At 35.9% G+C, this 21,670-nt stretch overlaps 1 protein-coding gene across 1 annotated transcript in view; it reads left to right on the forward strand.

The window, feature by feature from the left end:
* Positions 1 to 5,343: 5,343 nt before the first annotated feature.
* Positions 5,344 to 21,670, forward strand: part of LOC150092583 (GTP-binding protein Di-Ras2-like) — a 138,858-nt gene continuing 122,531 nt past the window's right edge. Inside the window, exon 1 of the mRNA XM_090414671.1 lies at positions 5,344 to 5,390. The gene's annotated coding sequence lies outside the window, so the exon portion shown is untranslated. The remainder of the gene's footprint in view (positions 5,391 to 21,670) is intronic.

Raw genomic sequence — 21,670 nt, forward strand, 5'->3', positions numbered from 1 at the left:
TTCATTAAAAATAAATAAAATCAGAATAATAAAAAATATAATGGGAGTTCTAAAATATCAATAAAACAGTATAAAGAGTCAACATATCTGACCTTTTACAAAAATCATGATCAGCACATCAAGTCGCCACAGTGAAAACCTGCTAATTAGCGAGTTACGGTAGTAATTAAGTCAAATACTGTGAAGTTACTGGCTTTACTCACATAAGGACAGAATCGGTACTGCAATTCCAGGTTTAATAGTAGTAATCGGTTACTTGAAAATATACATTTTTGTTTAAATGGAAACTCCTGATTTGGCAAGTGAGTCCAAATCCAATTAATAAAAGACCTGATCATTTTGAAATAAGCAAAAACGTCTTTTCTACCTACTATATAGTCACTTCTACAGGTGCCATTTATTCGGTAAACTATGAATAATAATTATTTCTTATGCTCCGTAAGGGCTTCCTGAGAAAATGGCACAACAGGATCAAAATGGAGGATTTCCCTTCTCTCTATAACCCACTGACCTAGTTTATTTTCTTTATAAAAAAAAATTAGATCTGCTGAAAAAGCAGGCGTATATTCCTTAGACAGTAATGACAGGTTACTCGTCTTTAGGACTAGAAAAATATCATTGGGTTATAAGGACAGGAGGTACAAATGCCTTCTAAGATTCGAAAAGCTTTTGTCTTTTTAATTAAAGGTGGATTAGCTCACCTCAATTCGAGTTTTCATTCCACAAACGGGCCAGAAAACATAGCGACTGATACAGACAGGATTAATCCTCTTATAAGTGTTAATCAGGTTTCCATGAATCCAAGTTATTAGTTGTGACAGGCCGCTTTACCCAACAGAAAAAACGATCGTGAACTAAGGTACTGAGAAAGCAGATGGCCGAGAGCAATTTTGAATCAGCTACTTGAAAATGAATGTTCGTGAAGGTCAATTCTAAACCACAGGAAACCTTTTGCTTTCTCAAACTTCGCTCCTGTTTTTATGTATCAATGGTATTTACAAGGTAACATATAACAGACGAATAATTACATTTTTATGCAATATATAATGTTGGCGTAATAAAACTGTGCACTTCTCAGATGAGCAATGAATAATTGCTCAATGTGAGGAGGAGCAAAGGAGTCGTTAACTCAGTCACGTGGTACCTTTCCTTGGTTTTCGTTCGGCAATCATCACGTTATTTGTTAAAATGTCAGTTTTCGGTTATCTCATGCAGTCTTTTTATATACTGAAGAAAAAAAATACGAAGTGCTGTATCCGGTAGACAAAATAATGCATTTGACCAACTAATCTCAAACTGTTAAAATTTTAGTCCACTATTATCAATGTGTGACGATCAGCGTTGTGCTTGCGAATACTCGATTAGATCCCGAAATCAGATTAAATACTGTATCCTCTGCATAGTTATGAATCCTGGTCCTTGTGTCTTAGGATGAGGAAGTAAATTTAGCAACGAGAACTTCTGTGAGATTATAATACAGTCCTTAAATCAAGCTTACGACTTATCACGTTTTAAGCCCAGATAGGAGAACAGATGTCACAGTTCTAGCGAACAGCCTGGAAATTCTAGTAATGGTTTCATCATGATATTGGAAATACTGTTTCATCCTATCCTATAGAAGCTTCCCAAACTGTGGGCCGCGGCCTCATTGGGGACCGTTAGTTTTCTTGAGGGGCCGTGAAATAATGAAAACGAATTTAAAATGTTTTAAGACTAAGTGTGTGCCATGTTAAATGTGTATGTAAGATGCTAAAAATATTTCATGCGATTTTTGCAATATTTGAGATATCTTCTATAGCAGTGCTATAGAAGACATACCACTCGTCTAAACGGAAGGCATATATGAAACTGTCCTAAGTGAAAAACTGTTACTAGACAGTTCTTTGGGTATTTCTTTTCATGGAGATACTTTCCTGACTAGTCTCATCGGAAGTTTTCTTGGCCATCTACGGTTGCTATAAATTATGATGAGTGAAGCTATGTTCGTCCTTCAAAAGATAATAATCGCCTGTGCACGACACTTATCCGGGAGAAAACTGTGCTAGTGGATGCCTTTGCAGTAACTCGAGGATCGCCAGTGGAGTCATGTCGCACTCGAAGCCATGGGTTAGTGCGTAAACACGGGATATTCCTTGAAACCCCGCTGGAAAACTCGACCCAGCAAACTCTTTACGACGTTCGACCTTCTCGCTACTCAGTGACTATCATATATTAAAATCACCATGTCGCCCTGTGAATCCCTAGACACGGCATTAACTTACGCTTCTAATTTGCCAACTCATGACTTTTTAATTAGATCATCGTTTCCTTCTGTTTGCTTCTCCCTCCCTGCAGAGTTGAGAACAGAAACTGAAATTGCCATAAAATATAATTGCCGTTCCTGCTATTAAACCTTAACTACAACGACCTATGACACAATCCAGCTACAAATACGGCAGCGCCACACAGAATTAGAGTACACTGAAATAATATATCGAAGCATGAGAAATAATTGATCTTATTGAGTTTCATTAGAGATCGGGAGTTTATTTAAGAATCTGTTTTCATGTTTAATTATAAATGTTGGCATTACAAGCACGACTCAAGTATTAGGACTCGTACCAAACAGAATCTTGTCCATTTCTCCGAGTTTTCCAGCAAAATAGATTTCCGAATCCAGTGTAAAATACGTAAACTTGAAAACAGTATTTTTACATGATTTGATCGCAAATTTAAGTATTTCAAGGAATATAATTTTTTTTTTTTTGTCATTAAGGTGCGGTAATGCCTGAAGATTTGAACCTTTGTGCATTTCTTTAAAAAATCTTAACACAAATACACCTTTCCATATTGTAAAGTTAGGTCGTTAATATTCATGAGATGATACATTTGAATTAAGTATTGTGAAACAAAATGTCCTAATTTTTTTTTTCAAATAATAGAAGGGCTATGGTATCAAATTTGGCTAGGTTGAACCCGCAATTGGATACGCTAGTTACTACACGACATTTTCTAAATAAGTTAATGAAGTGGGGAATTGTAGTTAATTTTTTTTAAATGTTCTTCCTAGGGCAGATAAATAAGAAAATAAAGATAATGAGAAGAAATCTCGTTACGTTTTTTTTTGTTTTGTTTTTTTAAATCTTGGAATGTAGTAGCAGAGGAATTTGTGATAACAGCAAGGATTCTCTCAAAGCCAGCTATTGTTTACTTCCAGTTTTGCCATTTAAACAAAACCCATTTTATTAAAGAAATGTATGGAATTCTAACAATCGGTTTTCGCAGATGAAGTTGAAAAATTCAACAATCAAGTAATCCTGTCACCTCCTGTGCTCTTGTCACCCCCACATGAACAGATAAATAACTCAACTAAGATGTAGACTTGGGATAAGCAGCAAGAATTTTGATCCATTACGATGCTAACTACTTGTCCATCTCCCAGTCTGAACAGTTTCAGACGTACACTCGCATGAGGGGGTGGAGGGAAGAGATATCAGAACATACAGCGTGAGTACTTGTTACCAGCTCCCGCTACTGGGCAAAGGCCTCTCCCTAAGCGTGAATCCAATTGATTTTTTTTTTATTATCTAGGCAACTTCAATTTCTGTGGAAGAAACTAATCTATTGGAGTGGAACAATAACATTCCTTCCGATGCCGCTAGCGATGATCCACCGCCAAGTCAAGCAGGTGAGAGGAAAGTATTCTTCCAGCACCATTGCACTTATGACATATGCTGGCTGCTTGCAGAATGATGCTATTTAATATGAAAAGATGTTGAGAAATTTTTGACAGAGCTCGCACCGTTACTAGCTACCTTTTTTAGCAGTGCGAACTATGCAAAAAATCATTTGAAGAAAAGCGCAGTAAATACCAGCTTTCGCTGTGCTTTTCTTCAAATGATTTTCATAGGTCAGGCTCTTTTTCAAAGAAAAAGAGTATTACTATCGTTAGTCACCTCCAGAGAGTCGAAAGACTCATCGAGGGAGGGCATCAACAGCTCTGCTTCCACCATTCACAATCCACCAACTGACCGCAACTACACCAACACCATCTACTGCCGACCACCACCACCACCGCTAGTATTTCCACAGACAATCGCAAACATCCATGCCCAAGGCGGGATTCGAACCCGCAGCCTCTTGATTGGAGAGAGCGGACATGCTAACCACTCGGCCAGCCAGGCTGGCATGCTTATATAGTATTTCTTCGTTTGTGCTTCTGTTATTTAGATAGAATTTTGGAACTATCGTTTCACTGGGATTAAAAATTCATAACCTATCGACTACACTAATATACTATTAACGTAAAACCTTTTGCCAGAAACTCTGCTGTAGAAACCAAACAGGGAACATTCTGAAGCCATTTCATCCTTTCAGTCAAGTGAAGCGATGGTCTGACACCAGATGATATCTGTAGTCCTAAACACATTCAAGCATCCATGCTAAGGCGGATTCAAACCATCAACAATATTTGGAGAGCAGATACATCACCCACGCAGCCGATTAAGGCTGGCCAAAGTAGGTCAACGGTCGCAGTTGAAACGATCTAATAATGACATCGTCTGCATCTAGCCATTTCCGGCGGCCAGTCATAGGTATAGCTCTGAAAGGAACGTTGCAATGCGACAAGACACAGTAAGATTTTAGGATGAAGTTTTCTGGATATCTTTGTTCAGATGAAGCGTAAATGACTATATATTTTTGAACAACGACCATGCACGTATCCATATGAAAATGTGGGTGGTACTTTTAATTGCTTTTCTCTTTTAGAGTGTAGGATTTTAAAACTACAACAACAGGTGTGTAATCATTATTTAATACCACAAAGGAAATGTATACTGCAGCGTATTTATGCCACTTAAAAAACAGCTTACAACGAGTACATTCAAATATACTTTTACTGTACAAAAATTCAACCTCTTTCACAGTTGTTCTCTCACCTCCCGTCCCCCAACATAAAAACCACTCATTACATTCGCTGGAGTCAAAGTTTCTCTTTCAGTATGACTGAAAGACGTTCCAGTCAATTAAATAGTTCAACCGAATGTATTAAGGCGCATCGTGCGGACCGCATGTCCCTCTGACGACTCTCACCTTCACTATTTAACAACCTTAAAGTGATCTGACGCACAAAAGGCCACATCCCAGTGAATGGTGGCCACACCAACCTGCGCCTTTTTGTACCGGCTTCAATCGATAGACGGTAGTGGTTGCCATGACGACGTGTACGTCACCTGCCCTCGAGTAGGATCGTTTGGCACCATGGTCAGCGTTTCTTCCGCACTGACTCACGGGACTTTTGGGGCTTGGCTCATATCATTCACATCTCACTTACTAAGTCCTTTCCTTGCTCTACGAGACGTGCTCGGACAGAAGTTGACGACACCTCCACCCACTACGGAGAAACTGCGGTAAGTTTCCATAAGTTTATTTTCTACCTTCGAATGCGTCGGATGTCTTATTGGGTTGACTGTCGTATTAAATGCAAAACTTTTGGCGTCACCAGAAGGTGACGCTGTATTGATCGGAATTTTATTCGGTGATAAAAATTGATCGAACGGTGCCATCACTACATTGGACATAAATGTTTTGTTGCCACCCCCTTACGTCATCAAAACTACACTTTTTTCTTTTAACTTCCGCATCGACGCAATCTTGATTGAGAGAAAAAAAAATTAATGGGAAAGTGCGTTTTAACAATGGTACTATAAGAGTGTGTAGAGGTACAACGCACAATAATTGGCAATTAGCAAGTCTCGTAGCAAAGCATATTTTATGCCTTAAAATTGACGCATACAATTAAATTTGGCTTGTCTTTCAGGATATTTCTTTTCTGCAACAGTTTCGAAGCAATTTAAAAAATACAATTGAGCTACTTTTGTTTAACATTCTCCATATGCTACAGAAACAATCCCTTACAGCAGAACTATGAGAACGTTGTGAAGTGGTATTCAGTTGAGCGGCTGGCAACAGATGGGAAAGCAAGAAGGGACCATCTTAATTCACAAGGCGTAGTTCCATTGAGTGCTTGTAAAATAATAAGAAAAAAAAGTTATGAACGCTCGAAGCAAAGAGATTTGGAATTAATATGTGTGCAGTATTGAGATCAACCTCGCTTTTTCTATTTCGTCCAGAAGCTTTTTTTTTTTTTTAAACAGTGTTTGGGATTAAAAATGCCTTTATTATGAAGACGACATTACAAGAGATATTTTTCAATTACTGAAGCGACTTAAGGGGTGTGGACGATCGAGGCAACTAATATAAATCTTATAATACATGAAAAAAAAAAGTTAATGTCTTAAAATGCATGACAATGGACAGCTCTAACCACTAAAATTACTTGATGTAATCTTTTATTATTAAACATGGACTCTTCTGTACATATTTCAAGTACATGTCTGTTTTGAAATTTCGGTTTTTTATAATGCAAGTTCCTGAAATATTCGTTTTTGCCAAAATCTGTCAACTTATTAACTAGAAAGAAGGTATTGGTATCGATATGACATAACTGGCTAATCTTTAAATTGTTATTGCACGAGTTTATTATGACGTGCTTTAGTTCAGGGTGAGCTATTGATAAAATGTACTTTTGAACATGCATTTGTCTTATTGTATCCTGACAGACACTAAGCAACGATCGATCTATTTCTCGTATAAAAGGCAAAGGACGATCACCGATGCAAATTGAACACTGGGTATACAACATTAATCAAATTTGACCCTTTCGATATATCTACGCATAGTTCTTTTACTTTTGTGATCATAGAGCGCAGCTCATGGATATCGTGCCACGTAAACATTCCACATATGCTTAACTCATTGCTGCGTAAACTGAAGCAACCAAGTTCTTCAACTATCACCTTCTTACTTAACAGCTGAGCATAGGCCAAACCTTAAAGGATTAAAGAAAGGAAAATTTATCGAATAATAGCCGAGGTTTCGTACATCTTTGCGTGGGCATTAGGTTGGTGCCAAGTCTCCTCACTCGATCCTTATCTGTAGGGATGACGTTGAAGATGCTACATTCGACATCTAAGAGGCTCTTGTTTCTCTCATGGTGAACCATTCTGGTCGTTTAGAGGCTGTGAATTTCAATGCAGCGCGTATCTTCCCCTGGAGGTTTTAAGCTACTTAACTTTGTCTGCAGTGAGAGATGCTGAGCTCTTATGTCTGCGATGTCCTCCAGTAATTAGTTTGTGGAAGGTTATTTTTTTTTCTTGTTCATTCAATAGAATTTGCTAACATTTTCTGATTGGAGGTTTCAACGTAAGCTATCGTCATGTACAGTTCGTGAGCTTCTCCCTCCCTTCCCAACAGCAAACTTCATTAGTGAGTATGCAAACGTTGAAGTCAGTTGAGCAACAGAACTATCGTTACGGTAAGGTGTGTGCACCGCAGCTCGGTGAATGCAGTGTACATGTGTAGGCGTTGTCAAAACGCTTCCAAATTTGGTGAAGAAAACTGAAAAAAAATTACGTTAGGAAATATTTTCATTTCACCAGGGAATAAAACAATTTTTTTTTTTTTGGTGTCAAGGGGTCGAATGAATTTCATTTTTCTTTTCATATAAAACTATTTATTCAACTTGTATTCCAAGAAGGATAACTGTCACTCAGTCGCCGTTATGAAGAAAATAGAGCAAGTGTATAGAAGCGTATTTAGTCCGTGATCACTAAATGCATTCCTTTGAGTATGTAAGGAGAATGCACTGTTTTATAAACAAAGCTGGACATCGCTAGGAAACTTTGTAATGAATGTCATTAATTATTCACTGCCTACATTCAAGAGTAAACAATACAGTGTTGTGGTGACGTCAGCATTGCCACTAGCAACCGGTAATTTCCAGCTGCCAAGTGTAACTTATTCTACTTGCGAGATTAAATATCTGATCTCTTTGAGAGCCAAATATACACTATTAAAGTAATGCATTATTGTTTATTCTGTTTGAGCTTTATTTCACTACAAGGCCTACAACAATTCATTTATTTGGGATTTGTGGGTTTGCTATTAATATCGAACATTGCTGGCTAGGTGGTCGCGCTGATTAGCTGATATTCAAAGTTTCAAAAATATTATGCTTTTATTATGAGAAATAAAAACCTGTTAACGAAGTACGGAAGCCTTTTTTTTAATTATTTTTTACGAAAGTTGAATATAGTCGACTACTATGCGGTTACGTGCTTGAAAAGAACATGTGATAATAATTTCTTCGTTAAATTTTTTTTTTTTCTTTTTACACTGCACACTCAATCGTCAACTTTTAGCTCATTTTGGAATATTCATTTCATTTTCTTCTATTACTATTGTTCTGACAACATCAACAGTCATGGCGTGACGTAATAGACGTCAAACTGCATACCACGCAGTTTTACGTATTCAATGAAAATTTTACGAAAAAGTGTATTCCTTTGAGTGACGGACCTTTCAGTTCAACACTATCGCCTCCTACAATTTGAGAGTAGGTCAAAATTTGGATCGGGTTTATACCTTAGATGATGATCTAGCTTAAGATTTATTGTGAAATGCTCAGCATATCCCGATTCTATACATAGTGCCAATCTTTTGGAGACAGCACGTTTTCTCTGTTCTTAAATTCTTCATAAACTTCATTGAAATCTCCTTAACTCGTGATTTCATATCTTTTATACGAAAAGACGATAAATAACTAAAGCTGTGCAATTTATTCTGAAGTAGAATCTTTCCAAAGGATGGGGATGGGTTGTTACTATGGCAGGTACGAATGGAATCACAGATGGGATGAAAACGCTAAAATATGCCTTTTGTAAATAATAAATACAGTTTTCACAATACTTGGCATAGTTTATCATCGCTTTAAAGAGAAGCTGCGCGTTCCTCAGTTTTTCGTACTCAATTTTTCGCTTTATACAAGAAAAAACTCGTAAGCTGGCAATATCACTGTAAATGAGAAATTGACTCAGGGCACTATTAACATGACAACAACCTAAAGAAACACAGAATGCATTCCTTTACTACTGACTTGCCCCAATCAATATTACTGAATTAAATGTACAGCAAAAATTATAAGCTTCTCTTAGTCACATGTCATACGGATGTTGTGTTCGATGTTGGTCTTCTAAGGTTGAATTCTGTTCATCGTTTTCTAAAGAAATAATTTTCACTCAAGTCTTTTTACTGACTCTGGGAAATAATTCGAAATTATCTTGTTTCCCTCTTTGAAGATACTGAAGAACCTGGGATAAATTCTTATGTCTCAGTTTACTACGGAGTTGCAGTGCTGTATGCAGTTCTCTAGCTATTTGACTGTCAAGAGGCTCTTCCGTCAGTCAAGGTGGAAACCGATCTGGGTAGCGATTCCCATAATGCATATCAATATACATGTCCGAGAGGAAGTGTGCTTTTGTATCACGAGATACTAAGGCAGTTGATATGAAGTCAACAGCCTCCATATACAAGTATTCTAGTTGGGAAGATACTTTACGCCAATCTTTGTTTGCTCTCACGAGAAAAACTTGAACCTTTTTGTCCACGTTCTACGCAGGTGTCTGTTGGCATACTTCAGTACACAAGCTCTCATTGAATAGTTAACGAAATTCCCCCAATATAGTGAATATTTAATTTCAAATGTCTTAGATTTCTAGGCATCGGCTTCGAGAATCAATTCTAACGAACAGTTCCAGGAAAGATAGTCGGTTGGGTGTTGCGTCTTATCTTGGTGATAAGTATGTCGTGACTCACCGTCACACAATGTTATAAAACTGTCTCGCTAGCAGAAAATATTTTTAGATTTTTATAATACAACAATCTCGGAAATTATTCATTAACATGCAATATTTATTTTTTTCTTTTGTGTGAAATAAAGTGTCTAGAAAAGGAATTCTGAGCTTCATAACGTTTTAGGTTTCATTACATCTGTATTGTGAATACCAATCCACCAGTTGCAAATTCGGTAATACTAAAGACTTTTTGTAGAAATTATAAGTTATGTGAGTAAGTCAAACAGTTATTTTAAAAAAATACCGAAAAAGCTGTATTTTGTTTTTTATAATCCCGATATTCAGGATTATGAACCCTACTCATAACACGTGCACGCACGTACACACACTCTAAAACAATTGTATAATATCTGTAGCATCTTGGGAAAAAAAAGTATTAGCTAAGTAAAAATAAACGATAACAAACACCAGATAGCTTTTGCCTTATTGTGTTTGAAGGATCCGACTGACGCTGCCAATTAGCTCGCGCACCTCAACGCAGTCGAACAGCCATGCATTTTGGATTGAAAAGTGGGTTAACAAATCATCTAGGATGCGATAAACAATTGCAAGGCCGCTTTTCGTCTTTAGGTACGTTAGTTGGTCTCATGTGATAGTGATGAGGTCCTACTCACTTCGAAGCCTATGTAGGATGAGTTGCTTTCTTGCATTTTAAACCAAATCACTATTCTTTTGCTCAGCGGTTTTAACTATTTCGCAACGGTTCTATAGAATCGAGTCAAAAGCAATTAAAAATCTGATGGAGTGGAACTTCTGGTAATGTGTGTAAAGGATATTCCATATTACCTTAAGTTCCTATTGTTTACTTGATAATTGTTTCCTTCGACTGATATGTGCTTTGTTGGAAGCAAAAAAACTGTTAAACTTGACAGGTTTTTTCTTGAGTATATGAGGCCGTTTCGAGCTCTTTTCTCAGTTACTTAGTAACATGTTGTGAGGGCAGGTATAAAAAGTGGGATGACCGCATAATTACTTTACACTGCATGAGCAAAATTCTACTACTATAAGATGTATCGTTAGGGTTCAAAGACAAGTCGGCTCATTTATATATAAATTTGTTGTAAGAATTTTTCTTTTGCATGTATAACTGATTATTTAAAATTGAATTATGTTCACATTAAAAATCAGCTTTTCATTTCTTCAATCGCATTTTTCTACGAAATAATACATGATTAAGAATCTGGATAAAATAAATTAAAAAGTCAGTGCTGATTAAAAAAAAAAAAAGACTGCTTCACTTGCAAATCAAGCTAAAGAAACTGAGGGGGAATAAAAGGAACCAATAAGAAACCAGATGGAAGAAATGGTTCCGAAGATTAACTTGGCAATAAAGAAAATTCGATCGAAAAAAAACTAAAAAGGCAAACAAGAGAGAAAAACAGAGTTCGGTTGTTCAGTGTTAAGTGGCTCTGCGAGTGGATTCGAATGTAGAACAGCACATTAAGGATAAGAACGTCTTCTTATTTTTGGATCCAAAGTCCACTGTAAAGCAGTAGAAACAATCGCCTAACGTTGATGCGAGCACTTAAGTGAAACTAATAATTTTCTCAAGACACACGAGTAGCGATCGATGTAACCTAGGAAACAGGATGTTTAATGCATGATCAAGTGAATGATCTAAGATGTTACCAGAGGAAGATCCTCTCTGGATCATTAACTACCATCTCAGATGTCTAATGCTTCCAGGTGTAGGGAGATAAAAATTTGCTTCGTTACTCGCGACACCGATCGACAAACCAGTAATCATGCTCGTTCTGAATCCTACGGTCCTTTAGATGTAAAGATTTTCTGGCAGTTTTCTTAATGAAAGTCACGTGCTTTTGCGCTGATAATGACAATTTAAAATAATGAGCATCCTATTGATCTAAGAAATAAAACCGCAGTTTCAAGATTACATTGTAGTATCTTATGATTACTGGAATAAACTTTGATGATCCCTCTGAATCCCTCTGTAGATGTTGGCTGGTATAAAGACTTACGATCCTGTGTGATTTAAATAAATCATAGCAATATAATCCTCATAATTTGGGTAGAAGGGCAATATGCTTGAAGGATGTGAGAAGTAAGGTGTTACGGTTGAAATCAGGCTGCAAAATGATCGTGTATTTGGTATAATGGTCGCTGTCACTTCTCGGACTCTATGTTCACAGTGAGTGAACATCAACTACTCTGATCGAGTCATTAAAGCCGAAATTCGACTTTCTGTAATTCCAGTTCAAAGCTGATTATTGACGCACTACTTTTATTCGAGAGGTACTCAGCAAAACATAATCCCAAATCTGTGGAGGTAAATCCAGTTAATTAAAAAAAATCAGAAGTACTTAGATTCATTATAGAGAAAATGGATAATGCTCAATCAGTAATTCATAGACTTTTTCTGTTTCCTCCGATTGTTTTACAATAATCTTGAAAATAGTTTAATCCTTTTTAAGAAAATCATTAAGAATATTCGAGAAACTTATTTCGATATCAACTACATGGATTTTGTTTTTCCTCTTTGGGAAGAAATCAAGAAAATTTTCATAAAGATATAACACAGACAATGCTTACTCAAACTGATTTATAAAATAAATATCAATGTCAGCCCATTTGACTCCAGAATATTTCCAATAATGAGACTGTTTGCTGCTCCTTTATACTAAGTACTTGTATACTTAGTAAGCACAGAAGCTTCTCTTTAAAAGAAACAGTTAAAAATGCATTTACTTTAGTATCATCTAATAGCATAACAGCTCCGGTTTGTTGCACTGCTGTTTCATATGAATCATCTCAGATCTTGAAACATTCCTGAATATATATTATGTTCTCCAAATTTCATTTAAGTTTCTAATTCTTACTCATGACCAAAACGTTTATAAATGTACAATGTTTTTTCAATAGAAGAAAACATCTACAGGGAAGTATACAAGAATAACCTAAGAACAAGTTCTGCTAGGATGACATTCCTTTTCTTTGCATACATTTTAATCAACTGCAGAAATCTAGGATACTTTATTAATAAATATTCCTCCCAGGTTGCGACTATTACAGATTTTATTACTATAAAAATGCGTGAAGGCACTGAACGAAATAATGTATGTAGGTATTTAGACATCCAACTATCTGTAAGTTATTGGATTCATTCTTATACACTTTTCAATGAAATATGTTTTATTCGCTAACATCAAATTCAATCTTTGTCTTAACACCCATTTAATGTTATTATTAAAGTTGATGCCAAAGTTAAAAACACCGATCGTATTTCCCAGCAATTCAAATCATTGTTCAGTTCACTTGTATTGCATTCCAGTTTCCATGCCAGTAATTTTGATCCTGAGAAACTCTTCTCGAATTAAAAAACATAATTAAGTCTCAGCCAATGTGGATTATTTCGTAGCAGAACTAGGAAAAGAGATTACACATAATCGGTAGATCTCTGTATACTGCAGTTCATTGAAAGACCACCTAATTTGCAACTCTATCAACTGTTACTAAGTAGAGATTTCCGTATTTACGTTGTCATAGAAATGCTCGCTGACTGTTAATTAACTTCTATAGAGAAGGAATAATAAACCTTTTGATGGACGTCTCACGGAAATTACCCTAGCAATAACACCCTGTCATAAGAGATCTCTTAATATTTTGCCAAGATTTAGCGCTCGGCTACTGACGAGATGACTATTAAAGTTCCATTAGTATCTGAAGAGGTTCTTGAGAACATATTAACCCTAAACTACTCCGTACTTTTGTGCTAGTGTATATTTTTGCTCTTGAGACATACAAGATGAGCTTCTTAACAACGTATAGCTCTAAGAGAGCTATACGTTGTTGAGAAGCTGTGTAACATTTCTTTATTTCCTTCTTTTTTCAAAAGGTGTTAGCACATTCTCAAGTGGTTGAGAATTTGCTTTTAAATACACATCTTTGTTCTCATAATATTTTGAAATGCCATCTCTTCTGTAATGTATACAAGACTGTTTGGGAAGCCGCACAAAAGTATGTATTAATGTGCGTAATTTTATAACAGGAAGCATCGTGAATAAAGAGGTGTAATAGCGAACCAGGTAAGTGAATTATCTTCAATTGCGCTAAATATCAAAACCGTTCTAATTACAAAAACTGACTCATCTTTAGGATTATGGGAGTTTGAAAATCTGACAATGCAGTTTATCTCAAATTCTTCAAATTACTTGCGTTAAATGAGGGCGAATTGAGTTCAGTAAATAATACCAATCAACTGATTTTTTTTTCATACACGCCTGTCCGAAGTGTTATTCAATATTACTTTTCTGCCATCGTTTTTCTTAGCTCCACAATATCCAATTTAACGAAAGATTCTCCATAATCAGTGTCTCATATCTATATGAGATCAGTTAATATAAATTAAATTAAGAAATGCATCAAGAAACTTAGAAATAAACTTTCAAGCAAAAGAAAAAGGTTTAACCAATTATTTCGGGATCTCGTTTGGCTGACATTCCATAAAACTGAAAAACAGGCTTTTTTTTATTAACAAGACTACAAAATAAAATTAAATCTTTCGAATATAATAAGCGAAAATTTAAATAATAATTAATCTGAAGATATTTCAATTACTGTTGATTAATGTATAATATTCAAATGGGTGATTATGTAATTTTGAACTTATTTGCCTTTTACAATATTTACTTAATATTGTAAATTCCATTGTCGCAGTTTTTCAACCTTTAACCAGGAAAGCAACTAATACCTACTTAGCATAACAATTTAAAACATTAGTAACTCCACTTAATATTTATAAATTAAACTTTAAGTGTAATAAATAGAAATGAATTTTTTTCGTTAATAATTGCTTGCATAGTTTCAATACTAACGTCAATAATGCCAGGGCTATAGAATAAAAATTTGACTCGTTTTGTTTTAATTCTAAATCAATTGGGATTAACTAAAATTTAACATAAAACTGCATACCCATTTAGAGGTGTACGATGATAATGAGAATCTAGTTTATATGAGAAAGTAATGGGGATTTTTTTAAGATGGACTGTAGTTATGACTTGCGTTTATGTAAATATCGCAATGTTTTGCAAGATCCATAAATTTTACTCAAAATTAAAATTTGTAAGCAATGCAAATGTTGTATTTAAGTGTTCAGAAATTGAATTTTATTCAGAATTCAGTACTAAATTTTATTGTAATTTTAACACTCATTAGATATCGGAATATCCTAAATGGTTTTAAAATTTGTTTTCTAGGAGTTAGGGTTATTTGGAATATACATCAAGGCCATGCGACCAGCATATTAAGTCTGTTAAAAGCTTTCTCTGCTGGTTTTTTTCCGTGTAAGTAAATACAATTTCTATCTAGTCCAGCTAAGGTACAAATTCTTTTCAATTGGGGGGGGGGATCAAAGTAAGAGATACTTTATCATGCCAAACGGCTCGTTTTTGCATTTTAAGTTCATCGAAAACTCAGTTTAAAAACACGTAATTTTTTCTTTCATTCGTCTTAAAAACGTTACAAGCGGATAAAATAAAGTTCATCGCGCGTAAACATCTGTCAGATTCCGTACTTTACCTACGTTGACACATGAATGACGGTAATATCTTTCGAGCTCTGCCACCGTTCACCTGCGTATGCATTCTATGAGAAAACAGAGAGTAAGACGTGAAACTTTGTCTCCATAGCAACCAAACTTCTACAGCCATCGGGAAGATAATAAAAGTACTTCTCTAAAAACGTGCTTCGTTCGCACCATCTTGTTTAATCGGCTATATTGGACTTCAGGAAACGAATAAAATATCAAAAATAGCATTTCTTTTGAGTGGAAGAAGAGATTTTTTCGCACACCAACACACTGAACAAAAATAGGATATCTGCTTTGACAGCGTGAAGAGCGATTGTTGTGAAACTCTTCTACACATCTATCTCTCAGGGATAGTTTCCATGGTGACAGGGAGATATCTTGTTACCATGACATCCTCTCTGAAATATTTAAATATGGAAGAGAAGACGGCAGTGGCAAATTTCTTACAACTGTCAACACGATGATTGAAGTTCAGGAGAATCTAAATCTCATTTCATGGAATTAATGCATCTAGAGAAGTGGAAAGGATGAGGGTTAAATAATGAAAAAAATCAAGAGATAATCTCACCACAGACGTGATTGCGAATTAGAATTTTAATATATGCAAACCCTTTCTGGTAGCTACGTAAGCAGTTTGTACACTTCCAATTCCCTTGATGTGATATAGAAACAAAGCAATAAGTCGAAAGGTGCAAGAGAAGGTCCTACGTTTTTTGTCGACTTCAAACCTCTTTTATGCATTGTTTGGTTACGTTGATGGAATTAAATGCAACGAGGCGAAGCCACGAGTCAAGTAACAATTTAGCATGTTAAATGCGCGTTCTTCGGTTGATTTTACGGAATAAATCCTCCATTTTGGAAAGCTAAAATTGTTGCCACCTCCATATGCGACTGGTGACTTCAACTTCTGGTGAAAAGCTTTATATATGCCCCTTAGATCCTTATGAGATTTAAAGCCATGTGCTTCCAAACCAAGAGGCGCATTCGTTGTTCTTCCAAATAGGCCATTTGGAAATGTTCCCTGTGTTTTTCTTACACAGACTAAAATATTCCAACCAGAGCTTCTTTACGAAGCTCATGCCATTCCTCCACTTTATTTGAAAATTTCTTCAACACTCAAATAATTATTTGAATACCGAGAGTATCCTTCTGAAATAGTTTGTACCTTATATGCTAATCTTCGTCTTCATAACAGAGGTGTGGAAGACTGAAACTGACTGAAGTAGAATTAAATTCATTCGTGTTTTTCTTTCACTCTTCCCGAATTAATGATAATATTCAATTACAGGGGAAATATATTCTATGTGAGACTTAATTGACTATGTTGTATAAATCCATATTCACTATTCTCACATTTGGAATAAGATAATCTAAAATCATCCTCCAAATCTGCGATTATTTGAAGAGAAACAAATTCTCTGGCTTACACAGCGCCTCTATGGTGTATATGCAACATTTTCTCTTCGTTTTGTATATCTGGACTTCAATTCCGTATCGGATTCGCAAAATCTTTGTAAGGGTTAATTTTTTACTTCAAACTGGGTTGGCAGCTCTCATACCGCATTCGAAGGACTTTGAACTTCAAACCCGGTTGTTTTTTTCACGAAGAGTAAGACAATTAACAGACATTGACATCACATATGGCTTTGGTTTTCTGATATTACTGTATGTATTTATCAAGCACCTTTTTTATGTTCCTAATTAGTGATCTACATTAACTGTTGCAGATTCTGCAAAATGTTAATGTAGATGTAATATGTTAATCTTATGTATGTGCGATTAAAAGAAAGATTATTTGGCCAATTGTTTAAATTAATGCATATTACTCCCCACTCACTAACTATTCTCTTCTCATTAGCAAATCCAGCAATGACTATTAGCAAATTCAAGAATCTTTTCACTCAAATCTCGTTGATTTAACTAAAACATTTACAGAATTTACCTCAGGACAAAGTTGGTCAGCCTCATATGTTAATATTTGAAAATGCATACAAGAAATCTAAAACTATGAGGCGAGTAGTATTATCCGCCTCATCTGCAGACTGAGAATCTGAATTTCTGGAAATTCATCTCATTATGATACCGACTAACTTAAATTTATATGAAAGGTCTCCTTAATGAAGATTTGAGATATTCAAATTAGGTTTAAGAAATTCGTTAGCAATGCTACTGTGTTGAATAGAAGGTGTCTAAGATCAATCTCCTATGATACAGTGAGTGTCTTCCTTAGGCGGTTTTCTTGAATGGAATCCGTGATTAATAACCAAGTCTTTTGGAGGCCGAGGTAATCGGCGTTGGATCGTTTAGTTTGTGATTATTCATAATTTTCTGCTCCATGCTATACAAATCGGTTCGGAGAAAAGCAGTTCATTTCAATGGCGACCGCCCCCCCCCCCAGGGATGAATTTAGTTGCCTCACCAAAAGAATGATGGAATGACCAACTAGCCAACAAACTGGCTAGTTAATCATCTATAAAAAAAGAAATAGTGAAGGGGGAATTGCAATGGTAAAGTCAGCAAACTATCCTTACTTGTCACACACACTCGCATGTATAATTTTAGAAATAATCCCTTCTTTTTATACTCTTCGTAATAATTTTCATCTCGTGAAATTCTCTAGGGGTGAAAAAAATGCTAAAAAGATTATTTAAGTTGAGATGTTTCACTTAGTGCGTAAATTAAAATCAGTGACCAAAATTACAAGTCAGTTTTAAACGAAACAAAATCCTTCTTTAATAGATGAAATCCGCATTCATCTTTAAAAGCTATAGAGGTGTCTGGTTATATGAACCAAGACAAGTCCATGTTGGTTTTCAGGTATTTATGTTTTTCACATTCTTGATATCTTCGAATACAAAAACGCACTGCATAGCGATGACCAGTTCAATGCACCTAGTAATCCGACATCCTGTAAAAACAGCTTTTTTGCAAGTTTCCTTTGCTAAGCGAAGTAGTATAACTCGAAGCTGCGTGATTAGACCAGTTTTGAATTTCTCTGCACCAAATTATTTATCAAATACACATCTACTGCAGCTATGTTTAGTGTCACATCAAATACTCCCCGAAGAGTAGGTTCTCGTTTATTCATATTAATTTTATAATTCTAATAAGCATATTCCAGTTCCTAAAATCCCTCATTCAAATTATTCGCCGTTATTTTTCAAAGGATTCCAACAGCTTATGACAACGTATTCTATATTTTGTTCATGTATTTTGCTCCATTCGTATTAAATTTTATTCTTTTTTGCGATTTATAATCTCCTATAACTGCTTAATAAGACTTGAGATTATAATAAAGCAAGGATATTCGCATAATGGTATTGCCAAGTGTAGTAATAGGCTTACTTATATCCACCAGTAGGATATATTATAAAAGAATTTTCATAAAATAAGCCAATTCCTGCCGATTTTATTAAAAGATCTTGCATAATAAATATTAACATCCTCTCAGGCAAACTAATTCTGTTAGATTTGTACATAATGGACAAAGTAATGTTAGTGCACTGGTGCATCATTGCGAAACAGGCCTCATGATATCAAAATAGGACTTTTTATATTAATAAAAAATATAAAGAAACAGCAACGAAAGTTATTCGCTCTCAAAAAGAGTGAGTAAACTTTGGAGCGCTTCTTATGCCGCTGGTAATTTGTCAAAGACCACAGCTGTTTCTGAAGAGACATCACACCAATACAAAATGTTGATTCTTGCTTATATTGGAAAGAGACAATTTCAGAAAACTGATGTGTATATGACAGGGTTCACATTCTCAAGAACACGAATCTTAACCGGTCTATTTAATTATTAATTAAACAGCTTAAGTATATTATTATTATTGAATAATGATCACCTGCCGAGTATTATGATTGGCCATATTTCTCAATAATAATGGTTTGCTCCCGCTATGGTGTTGATTCCACTTGATGTACAACAGCAGTGTGGATGCTTAGCCATGATGTCTGCAAGGAGTCCCATAGTCTGTGAACAGAGGAGGTACAATGCCTATACATCGCTGCACCTTCTAAAATAACCGTAGGTGGATTTTAGCTTAAAAGACATAAGGATTCGTTTACATGAATTGAAATGGCAGTATTGATAGGTGATGTCCTCCTGATTTCCTCTCACCAATGCTTTACAATGCAGATATTATGCATAATCATCCCGAAAGATTTTCTTTGACTGGAAGCAGGTGTGATACGGAAAGAAGTGAATGTGACCTTTTTGAGCTGTTGGGCCACACGAGTCATACGTGTGTGAATACCGAACAAATTCTTAATTCTAACCGGAAAAAACAACCACCTATCATGGTATCACCAACCAGGATGTTAGAAACCATGAAAAGATCCATTATGTTATCTTGGCTATAATAAGCTGCCCAATGCATTGCGTAAGAAGAACTATGAATCATCATACTAATACACCCTTTCCCCAGGGAGCACTCCGCATGCTGCAAACTACACGAAAGCCTTTTTCATTGATGACCTTAGATGAGGAATGTCCTATGGTAGAAGGCTGGCTCCGAAGTTGGATAACAACGACGCATCGCATTCGTTAAAGGTAGTGTTCTTGCACTTCTGTACCGCGACATCAATTACTGCAAGTTACAGATCGATTAGTGCCTCGAGAGTATCTTTTTCTAACCAATAGATCATTCAACAATTACGTCAGTCGGTGTGGTTTCGTTTATTTGATGCTATGTTGTGTATGGCTAACTGCTTTCGATCTAGATTACCATATCCGAGAAGGATAATCCTTTCCGGATTTATATAGGTAACGGTCTTACGTCCCTAACTTTATCGCTCTGATTTGAACAATATATGCCTGTTACACTAGCATACGGTGTTGGACGTACCTTTATGATGTAGCACATAATGCATTCTAGATGAGAATGGCTATAATGCAATGCGAGTGTTGTTCCTGCATAATGGAGAAACAACATCGATACTTAGTTTCTCTTTGTAAACACCCTCACGTAAAGTGCACTCATCGATATCTCGTACCCGGAATGCACTGATTCGGTCAATCGCCCTATGGAAATGAGTATAGCAGAATAAACATACGTCATTGCAGCTTGTTGGATTGCTCTTAGTGTCCGGCAAGATGTTTATGTTATCTACAGCCACGTGATGCAAGTTGTTTTAACAGCATTACGCAGATAACGTCTGGTGTCCTTATCTGCGTAATGCTGTTGTTTCTGACACTTTTTAAGATCTCAGAAATTAATGGTTTAAAGTATGAAAAAATATCCTTTCTTTCGTTCCTCTTTGACAATGAGAAAAATGCTTTTCAGACTTATTTGCAATTATAAACAAACACCTTTTACAGAACAACAATTCGGGATTGGAAAGCGAATAAGTGGGATGCGGCAATACTATGATATCGCACCACCTTAATGAAAACCATCATTTATAAGCACGTCTGTTTACTGAGCAAAGATAACGGCTATTTCTTTGGCTCCAAGGCTGCGGTGAAGAAAAGTGCCTACGAAGATGTCAGTGACAGCTGTGGAAGTTGAAAGAGGCGTGGTTGCTTATCATGTTGCCTTGACACCAAACGGCCGCTATGTTGCTGGAAGCCACGGCTAGTAGAACAGCAGATAACATATGCATTTTATCGCAACGGATTTGAGGCTGTTTCTGAATACGTAGATATCAAGCACACGGCTTTCTCATCCTGTATAGCTTCTATTTCGGGAAAAAGAAATCTGTCATTGGCCGGTAGCCTGTCAGCAATACAAATAAAGACGCTGCTAACATATTTAACATATCTGATTATTGACGTGGTCTTATCAAACTTGCCAGCTCTGCGTATACGATTCATCCTCGGAGCAACAGATTCCCAAGCGGTGGTCTACAAACGGAAAGTCAAATTAGCTTTATCGATTACAGCCGCCAGGGAACAATTTCCCTAGTTTCTATCGTGTTTATTTGACTTGTTAATATCCTTATAAATTCACCGATGACTGTTATCTCTTATCCAAATAAGTGGAGTTTCACTTTTTTTAAAAAGTATTGTATATTATAAACGCCTTCGCACACAATATATTATATACCCCACTGGTAACACACTAACAAAAGAAATGCAGGATTATTTACATCGTGGATGTGTGAAAACCCATGACATTTAAAAATGCAATTGTAATGTACTTCCTCTTTAAAAAGAGAAGCTGTTTTCCTTTGGTTACCAATAGATTACTATGACGATGAATGTCATCATTCAACCACGTCAGAAGGAAAATACCAAAACTGAGTAATGTTTATTTTTATGTTTATTAATCACTGCTTTAGAAAATGACAAAACTTCGGTAGAAACTACGAACAGTTCAGTTTCTACCGAAACATTTACCCGTGATACTGAAACAAAAAAAGTGGATCTAAATCAAAAAAGGAAAAG

This window comes from Typopeltis vanoorti, chromosome 25, assembly GCF_054136105.1.
Source record: "Typopeltis vanoorti isolate ZY-2024b chromosome 25, IOZ_Tvanoo_1.0, whole genome shotgun sequence".
Classification (NCBI taxonomy): Eukaryota; Metazoa; Arthropoda; class Arachnida; order Uropygi; family Thelyphonidae; genus Typopeltis; species Typopeltis vanoorti.